The sequence below is a fragment of the Spea bombifrons genome, chromosome 9 (genome assembly GCF_027358695.1).
Source record: "Spea bombifrons isolate aSpeBom1 chromosome 9, aSpeBom1.2.pri, whole genome shotgun sequence".
NCBI classification, from domain to species: domain Eukaryota; kingdom Metazoa; phylum Chordata; class Amphibia; order Anura; family Pelobatidae; genus Spea; species Spea bombifrons.
This window is the reverse complement of record NC_071095.1, coordinates 16,723,486-16,733,002: the sequence shown is the minus strand read 5'-3', so window position 1 is coordinate 16,733,002 and position 9,517 is coordinate 16,723,486. Positions and strand designations below refer to the sequence as shown.

Sequence of the window (9,517 nt, the reverse complement as noted above, 5' to 3'; positions counted from 1 at the left end):
TGCTGGTCCCGGATACCATGGAAGCCGTAGAAGCCTCACTCAAAGCCATCCGTATCTTCTGCCGCCCCCCTCAAACCTGAGGGACCTCCCGAGTGCAGGCTGCAACTGGCGCGCATATCCACGAGTTCGTGCCGGCTGAGGAGCGTGCAGTGAGTCCCAGGAGGAGTAGGTACCGGCTGAGGAGCATGCAGCGAGCCCCAGGCGGGGTAGGTACCGGCTGAGGAGCATGCAGCGAGCCCCAGGCGGGGTGTAGGTACCGGCTTCGTGCCCTGGACCATTGCAGAAGCGGACAGGGAGCTCTGCATTCGCACACCCTCTCTCTACCACAGCCAAGTTCTCTGTGCAGGTAACAGACCGCCTTGCCTTTCCTCAGCCAATCAAATGTTCGCTTTAGCAGCTACGTCACACCAAAGGTCGTGTTTTCTCCCTGCTCCGCCCACTGGGTTCCTGCCTTCCGCGCCGGGCTCGAGTTATCAGGTAAGGATTCGCTCTGTTTTGAGTCATTGATTCGATTTTGTGAGCGCAGTCCGCGCTGCACAGTCTGATTCTAGCTGTTAATACGGGGGGGGGGGTGAATAGAAAAAATGCTAAAAAGTCGGTAGATACGGAGTAAAAATACATGTTTGCGTAGATGTGGCTAGAACAGAAAAAACTGTACTGACTTTCCTGCTCTCTTATTGGTCGCTCTGCCTGTCAAAGTTGGTGATTGACATATTTCAAAGCTTCTGTCCTTCAAACTAAGGAACGCCCCCCAAATGGGTGGTGTCATTGTTCTAGACCGCCCACAAAGGGGCGGTGATACGACGTCATATGTTGATCTGACCAATGGAATTTGAGGAATGGTATGACGTCACGCGCGGGTCCACCCACTAATTACCATGTCCCCGCCCCTTTTACGCAGTGCCCGATGTGGGCGGTACAAGGTCATTATGCAAATATTGATTGTCGGCTGGAATAAACATGAATAATTTTTTTTATATTTTTTAGATGGTTATTTCCGTTGGTGTAGTCACGCCCTGGGGGAGGAGAGCCGGAGAGAAGTTTTATTACATGATTCTTACCTTGATTTAGTCGCCTGACATCTTCCGCTGGTTGGATTCGAACTCTGGTCCTTGGCGTTGTTGGTCCTGTGCTGTACACGGTGCGCCACTTTTGAATTTGAGGTTGTGGCGGAAAAAAAAATAAAACTTGTCTTTTAATCCGATTTTCATCCAATCCTGAATCCTGCCATTCACAGCTTCATAGCCTTTAATAGCAACCGTTTCAGATCTAAAAAGTCATCTGTTTAATGATAGTTCTGTGTAGGTTTAGATCAAATAAATTAGCAAATGAATATGTTGCTTTCTAGTTAGAAATGGGGTATTTTGTATGTTTTATACTGATAAGTAACACTTTATTTACAGGCAAGCTGCCCTTCATGTTACGATGGAATGCAGGATCTCATCTCGCTGCTGCTGCTGCTGAATGATGGAAGGGATGTTAAACCGGATTAAGGTGCCAGCCTTGGAATGTCTAAGCGGTCTCTCACTGCGTTCATAAAGTGGACAGGGGGGATATAATGACGGGCGGCAGTAAGAAGAGCGGGCGGTTCATTGATTCATTATGAGATTTTCCAGTTTGTTGAGCAGCCTAAATGCCTGAGGTCGGGATTGAACCCTCAAACCTCTCATTAGCGGCACCGTTCCCTATGGACTGCGCCACGAGGTTAGTTGGCTGCGGCCGGCGGCTGCGGGTTGGACTTGTCTTCTCTATTATGAGTTGGTGCTCAGCTTCATGTATCATTCACGTGGTAACCCAGAAGAGACACTTATTTGAACAACTCGCTAATAAAGAATTATGTATTTTTAACAGAATCATGAATTCTGAATATGCTTCTGACTCTGACCCCCAGGTGCTCGCCGGCTGACAGCGCACAACAGTCCCTGAGGTCTTCTGCTAAAATGCCCACCGGAGCGAAACGAACCCCGGTGAATCTCCCCATTGTGGATGCGATTCATGTGCCTGAGTGATGAATGTCTCCCGAAATGCCCCATTTCTAGTGGGAATCCCTCTGTCACCTTGTGTTTTTCTAAGAGTTTAGATGCCTGAAATATCTCAAAGATGATGCCTTTATAATTCTATGTAAATAAAAAATGTACTTTCTCATCAAAGTGAAACGCCTTATGTGTTTATTTTGAGTTTCTTGTATAAACCGCAGTTTTTCAGTGAAACGTTGGGTGGTTTGGTGACGCTCGGCTAGTCTTCCAGTGTGGATCACATAAAATAATATTTTATTATAGAAACACACGTTGATTTTCTCGGATCTTCAAGGGACAGTAGAATTCTTTGGGGGAGTTGCAGTTAGGAGTTCGGACACGGAGAGTCACTGTCGACGTGTTGATTGGCTGGGATGGAGGAGATAAATCCACTGGAGGGGTAATATAATATAACACTGACGCATTTCTGAATTGCCATCCTCCAATATGACTGTAGGGAATATTTAACGCCATAACCAAAGTTACATTATAGGAATCAATACTCAACTCCACCACAAGAGGGCGAAGCACACAATTATCATTTATCTGGTGCATATAATTTCTGCAGAGTTATTTCCAGTCCATACGATAAGAAGCGTTATTACTAGAACAAACAGCCTGACGCCGTCACATTCTGTAATTATTACAAATAAGCACACGCAGGCGGGGGTTACTGCGATGATAGTTTATTGAAGCCAGAAACACCCTCCTCTTTAGTTATACCAGCATTAAGAAGCTCCCGCCTGGTTTCTGCTCTGTAACAGGACCAAGGACCGTGAAGTGTTAATGTTAAGCGATGTTCTGTTAAAAATATTGACTTTTCAAGGAAAATCATTACAAGGTAAGGAAATAAAACAATCCCAATACCGGGTTAGAGGAAAAGCCCAGGACCCCAGTTACTTCCATACTTTTTAAAACCACGGCTTCCGTCTCCTCTAGTTGATCTGAACATATGGAATTGAGGCTTTACATTAATTGTCATCTTTTCATTGTCTTTTGGGGTCACCGATTGGCAGCGTTTCCCCGGCACGCTGACGCTATGTTTGCTGTCCCTGTCATTTTGGGAGCTGTAATTGAATCAAATATCTGATACATACCGCAATACATGGGAGAGCAAACCAAATCTGAGACCGGCGCAAAGTGACACTGAAGCAGCAAACCCAGTAACGCTCAGACCGCTGGGTATAACGGGGGAGCCATCGGTATAAAGCGGGCACATTGAAAGGGCACATTGTGGGCGATGAGTCTATTTGTAATGCATTTTTACTTTTGTCCGTGACAATCAACATAAAAGAAGTCATAAATTGAATTTGCCGCAGCATTTATTCACCAAATTCTGCAACGTTTCTTCTATGCGTTAATACGTCCATCAATGGTTTTAATGAATAGGTAATTATATACTGATAACAAAACACCCTCAGTCTACAAAACAACATGGTTGATTTTCTATCCATCCGAATGTCATTGGAATAAACATGATGGGTCGGGACGAGGGATCCCAACGCCGCAGCACCTCTCTCATTTTTAAGGGGGTAGAGAATTTAGAGTCACTCTTCGCGTGGCAGGGATCCAGAACAATCAACGCGTTCGAAGATCAGGGGAGGAAAGTCTGGGTTACATCAGTTTGTTATTATTTTATGCTTTAAGCCGTCCGAGGAGATCAGCCAACTCTTCTTCTACATAGAACCAGGCCTAACACAGTGTCCTGTCGGCGGGTCCTCCTGTCCAGCTCGTCCTGGATGATGGTATCTGTCCTGCGGCCAAGAAAAAAAAATCAGTATCACACCAATTCATAGTCTCGGTTATCTACATAAATAACTGAATATATGCTTAAACAATCATTCAAATAAAAAGTCATAGAAACTGGGGCTGCAGAAACGCTGCACTTTTCAGAAATTAAATATTCTCTTTAAAAAACAAAAGTGCTCAATTAAAAAGAAGTCTACAGCTCACCCGATAACCCAGATAATCGTCCACCACCCAAAGAACGCTCTCTTTGGCATTGAAAAGTGAGAATAGTATGAGTTTAATTAAATAATCCTGACGAGCATCAAGCTCCATACATTCATACCTGGTGTTTTGGCTGATCCCTGTGCGGTCTGCGTGGCGCCCCCCCGGACTGACCCTTGTGCGGTCTGCGTGGCGCCCCCCCGGACTGACCCTTGTGCGGTCTGCGTGGCGGCTCCCCTGGACTGATCCTTGTGCGGTCTGCGTGGCTGCCCCCTGGACTGATCCTTGTGCGGTCTGCGTGGCGGCCCCCCGGACTGATCCTTCTACGGTCTGCGTGGGTGCCCCCCCGGACTGATCCTTGTGCGGTCTGCGTGGCGCCTCCCCCGGACTGATCCTTGTGCGGTCTGCGTGGCGGCCCCCCGGACTGACCCTTGTGCGGTCTGCGTGGCGGCTCCCCCGGACTGATCCTTGTGCGTTCTGCGTGGCGGCCCCCCGGACTGCCTGGGGACCCTGTCTTTTTATGCAGGAGACTGTTGAAGAAACTGGCCAGGACTCCTTGGCTGGCAGCGGCATCTGTATTGGGCGAGTCCAGATTATACTTAATGGTTGGCGCATAAAAAAAAAAAAGGTTTCATGACATCATCCATTATTTTTATTGTTCAATAAAACCGACTATTAAAAGAATGAGCTAGTCTACTAAGAAGTTTGAGATCCATCTCCCAAAGCGATCATTAAGTATACACTATGTATGAAGGAACAGAAACGGAATTATAAATACCTTAACACGGTGCAGGGGTGCCCATGAGCACAGACATCCCAACCACGACGCGTGACGGCATATCTCTGATCTCCACCAATAAATGATAGATAACAACAGGGCTCAACAAACCCATTCGTGGCGTCCAAGCCTCTTGCAGGGCTGCCATCAATCTGGCCCCCTATGCTTTCCTGCGGGTGCCGCGAGGCGGCCAGCGGGGGTCACGTAATACACGGCACTCTCCTCACCATGCGGCCCCCGCAGGAAAGCTGAGGGTGAAGAAGCAGAAGGTAGCAGCGTCTCCACGAGGTGAGGGGTAGTGTATGCGAGTGTGTATATACTATAGCCTCAGAGTGTATGTCTCTAACTTTAAATCATTTAACAACGCTACGGAATCTACTGGCACTTTATAAATAAATGTAACGCAACATAATGGAGTCATTTTGAGTGTGAGCGTCAAGCGCTGTAGTGTCAGTGTGTGTATGTATAGTGCCGGGGTCAGTGTGTGTAGTACTGTAGTGTCAGTGTGTATGTACAGTGCCGGGGTCAGTGTGTGTAGTACTGTAGTGTCAGTGTGTATGTATAGTGCCGGGGTCAGTGTGTGTAGTACTGTAGTGTCAGTGTGTGTAGTACTGTAGTGTCAGTGTGTGTAGTACTGTAGTGTCAGTGTGTGTATGTATAGTGTCGGGGTCAGTGTGTGTAGTACTGTAGTGTCAGTGTGTGTATGTATAGTAGCGGGGTCAGTGTGTGTAGTACTGTAGTGTCAGTGTGTGTATGTATAGTGCCAGGGTCAGTGTGTGTAGTACTGTAGTGTCAGTGTGTGTATGTATAGTGAAGGGGTCAGTGTGTGTAGTACTGTAGTGTCAGTGTGTGTATGTATAGTGCCGGGGGCAGTGTGTGTAGTACTGTAGTGTCAGTGTGTGTATGTATAGTGTCGGGGTCAGTGTGTGTAGTACTGTAGTGTCAGTGTGTGTATGTATAGTGCCGGGGGCAGTGTGTGTAGTACTGTAGTGTCAGTGTGTGTATGTATAGTGCCGGGGTCAGTGTGTGTAGTACTGTAGTGTCAGTGTGTGTATGTATAGTGCCGGGGTCAGTGTGTGTAGTACTGTAGTGTCAGTGTGTGTATGTATAGTGTCGGGGTCAGTGTGTGTAGTACTGTAGTGTCAGTGTGTGTATGTATAGTGCCGGGGTCAGTGTGTGTAGTACTGTAGTGTCAGTGTGTGTATGTATAGTGCCGGGGTCAGTGTGTGTAGTACTGTAGTGTCAGTGTGTGTATGTATAGTGCCGGGGTCAGTGTGTGTAGTACTGTAGTGTCAGTGTGTGTATGTATAGTGTCGGGGTCAGTGTGTGTAGTACTGTAGTGTCAGTGTGTGTATGTATAGTGCCGGGGTCAGTGTGTGTTGTACTGTAGTGTCAGTGTGTATGTATAGTGTCGGGGTCAGTGTGTGTAGTACTGTAGTGTCAGTGTGTGTATGTATAGTGCCGGGGTCAGTGTGTGTAGTACTGTAGTGTCAGGGTGTGTATGTATAGTGCCGGGGTCAGTGTGTGTAGTACTGTAGTGTCAGTGTGTGTATGTATAGTGCCGGGGTCAGTGTGTGTAGTACTGTAGTGTCAGTGTGTATATGTATAGTGTCGGGGTCAGTGTGTGTAGTACTGTAGTGTCAGTGTGTATATGTATAGTGCCGGGGTCAGTGTGTGTAGTACTGTAGTGTCAGTGTGTGTATGTATAGTAGCGGGGTCAGTGTGTGTAGTACTGTAGTGTCAGTGTGTGTATGTATAGTGCCAGGGTCAGTGTGTGTAGTACTGTAGTGTCAGTGTGTGTATGTATAGTGCCAGGGTCAGTGTGTGTAGTACTGTAGTGTCAGTGTGTATGTATAGTGCCGGGGTCAGTGTGTGTAGTACTGTAGTGTCAGTGTGTGTATGTATAGTAGCGGGGTCAGCGTGTGTAGTACTGTAGTGTCAGTGTGTGTATGTATAGTGCCGGGGTCAGTGTGTGTAGTACTGTAGTGTCAGTGTATATGTATAGTGTCGGGGTCAGTGTGTGTAGTACTGTAGTGTCAGTGTGTGTATGTATAGTGCCGGGGGCAGTGTGTGTAGTACTGTAGTGTCAGTGTGTGTATGTATAGTGCCGGGGTCAGTGTGTGTAGTACTGTAGTGTCAGTGTGTGTATGTATAGTGCCGGGGTCAGCGTGTGTAGTACTGTAGTGTCAGTGTGTGTATGTATAGTGCCGGGGTCAGCGTGTGTAGTACTGTAGTGTCAGTGTGTGTATGTATAGTGCCGGGGTCAGTGTGTGTAGTACTGTAGTGTCAGTGTGTGTATGTATAGTGCCGGGGTCAGTGTGTGTAGTACTGTAGTGTCAGTGTGTGTATGTATATTGCCGGGGTCAGTGTGTGTAGTACTGTAGTGTCAGTGTGTATATGTATAGTGTCGGGGTCAGTGTGTGTAGTACTGTAGTGTCAGTGTGTATATGTATAGTGTCGGGGTCAGTGTGTGTAGTACTGTAGTGTCAGTGTGTGTATGTATAGTGCCGGGGTCAGTGTGTGTAGTACTGTAGTGTCAGTGTGTATGTATAGTGACGGGGTCAGTGTGTGTAGTACTGTAGTGTCAGTGTGTGTATGTATAGTGCCGGGGTCAGTGTGTGTAGTACTGTAGTGTCAGTGTGTATATGTATAGTGCCGGGGTCAGTGTGTGGAGTACTGTAGTGTCAGTGTATGTATGTATAGTGCCAGGGTCAGTGTGTGTAGTACTGTAGTGTCAGTGTGTGTATGTATAGTGCCGGGGTCAGTGTGTGTAGTACTGTAGTGTCAGTGTATGTATGTATAGTGCCAGGGTCAGTGTGTGTAGTACTGTAGGGTCAGTGTGTGTATGTATAGTGTCGGGGTCAGTGTGTGTAGTACTGTAGTGTCAGTGTGTGTATGTATAGTGCCGGGGTCAGTGTGTGTAGTACTGTAGTGTCAGTGTGTATGTATAGTGCCGGGGTCAGTGTGTGTAGTACTGTAGTGTCAGTGTGTATATGTATAGTGTCGGGGTCAGTGTGTGTAGTACTGTAGTGTCAGTGTGTGTATGTATAGTGCCGGGGTCAGTGTGTGTGTAGTACTGTAGTGTCAGTGTGTGTGTGTATAGTGCCGGGGTCAGTGTGTGTAGTACTGTAGTGTCAGTGTGTATGTATAGTGCCGGGGTCAGTGTGTGTAGTACTGTAGTGTCAGTGTGTATGTATAGTGCCGGGGTCAGTGTGTGTAGTACTGTAGTGTCAGTGTGTGTATGTATAGTGCCGGGGTCAGTGTGTGTAGTACTGTAGTGTCAGTGTGTATATGTATAGTGCCGGGGTCAGTGTGTGTAGTACTGTAGTGTCAGTGTGTATGTATAGTGTAGGGGTCAGTGTGTGTAGTACTGTAGTGTCAGTGTGTGTATGTATAGTGTCGGGGTCAGTGTGTGTAGTACTGTAGTGTCAGTGTGTGTATGTATAGTGCCGGGGTCAGTGTGTGTAGTACTGTAGTGTCAGTGTGTATGTATAGTGCCGGGGTCAGTGTGTGTAGTACTGTAGTGTCAGTGTGTGTATGTATAGTGTCGGGGTCAGTGTGTGTAGTACTGTAGTGTCAGTGTGTATGTATAGTGTCGGGGTCAGTGTGTGCAGTACTGTAGTGTCAGTGTGTATATGTATAGTGCCGGGGTCAGCGTGTGTAGTACTGTAGTGTCGGTGTGTGTATGTATACTGTCGGGGTCAGTGTGTGTAGTACTGTAGTGTCAGTGTGTGTATGTATAGAGCCGGGGTCAGTGTGTGTAGTACTGTAGTGTCAGTGTGTATATGTATAGTGCCGGGGTCAGTGTGTGTAGTACTGTAGTGTCAGTGTGTATATGTATAGTGCCGGGGTCAGTGTGTGTAGTACTGTAGTGTCAGTGTGTGTATGTATAGTGCCGGGGTCAGTGTGTGTAGTACTGTAGTGTCAGTGTGTGTATGTATAGTGCCGGGGTCAGTGTGTGTAGTACTGTAGTGTCAGTGTGTATATGTATAGTGCCGGGGTCAGTGTGTGTAGTATTGTAGTGTCAGTGTGTGTATGTATAGTGTCGGGGTCAGTGTGTGTAGTACTGTAGTGTCAGTGTGTATGTATAGTGTAGGGGTCAGTGTGTGTAGTACTGTAGGGTCAGTGTGTGTAGTACTGTAGTGTCAGTGTGTATATGTATAGTGCCGGGGTCAGTGTGTGTAGTACTGTAGTGTCAGTGTGTGTATGTATAGTGTCGGGGTCAGTGTGTGTAGTACTGTAGTGTCAGTGTGTGTATGTATAGTGCCGGGGTCAGTGTGTGTAGTACTGTAGTGTCAGTGTGTATATGTACAGTGCCGGGGTCAGTGTGTGTAGTACTGTAGTGTCAGCGTGTGTATGTATAGTGCCGGGGTCAGTGTGTGTAGTACTGTAGTGTCAGTGTGTGTATGTATAGTGCCGGGGTCAGTGTGTGTAGTACTGTAGTGTCAGTGTGTGTATGTATAGTGCCGGGGTCAGTGTGTGTAGTACTGTAGTGTCAGTGTGTGTATGTATAGTGCCGGGGTCAGTGTGTGTAGTACTGTAGTGTCAGTGTGTATATGTATAGTGCCGGGGTCAGTGTGTGTAGTATTGTAGTGTCAGTGTGTGTATGTATAGTGTCGGGGTCAGTGTGTGTAGTGCTGTAGTGTCAGTGTGTATGTATAGTGTCGGGGTCAGTGTGTGTAGTACTGTAGTGTCAGTGTGTGTATGTATAGTGCCGGGGTCAGTGTGTGTAGTACTGTAGTGTCAGTGTGTGTATATGTATAGTGTCGGGGTC

The 9,517-nt window shown here is 47.1% G+C and overlaps 1 long non-coding RNA gene across 1 annotated transcript; it reads left to right on the top strand.

The window, feature by feature from the left end:
- Nucleotides 1-370: 370 nt before the first annotated feature.
- Nucleotides 371-2,156, top strand: LOC128505206 (uncharacterized). Its single transcript, XR_008355548.1, has 4 exons — nucleotides 371-477; nucleotides 988-1,163; nucleotides 1,409-1,494; nucleotides 1,892-2,156. It is a non-coding gene; the product is annotated as an uncharacterized LOC128505206 (long non-coding RNA).
- Nucleotides 2,157-9,517: the final 7,361 nt, after the last annotated feature.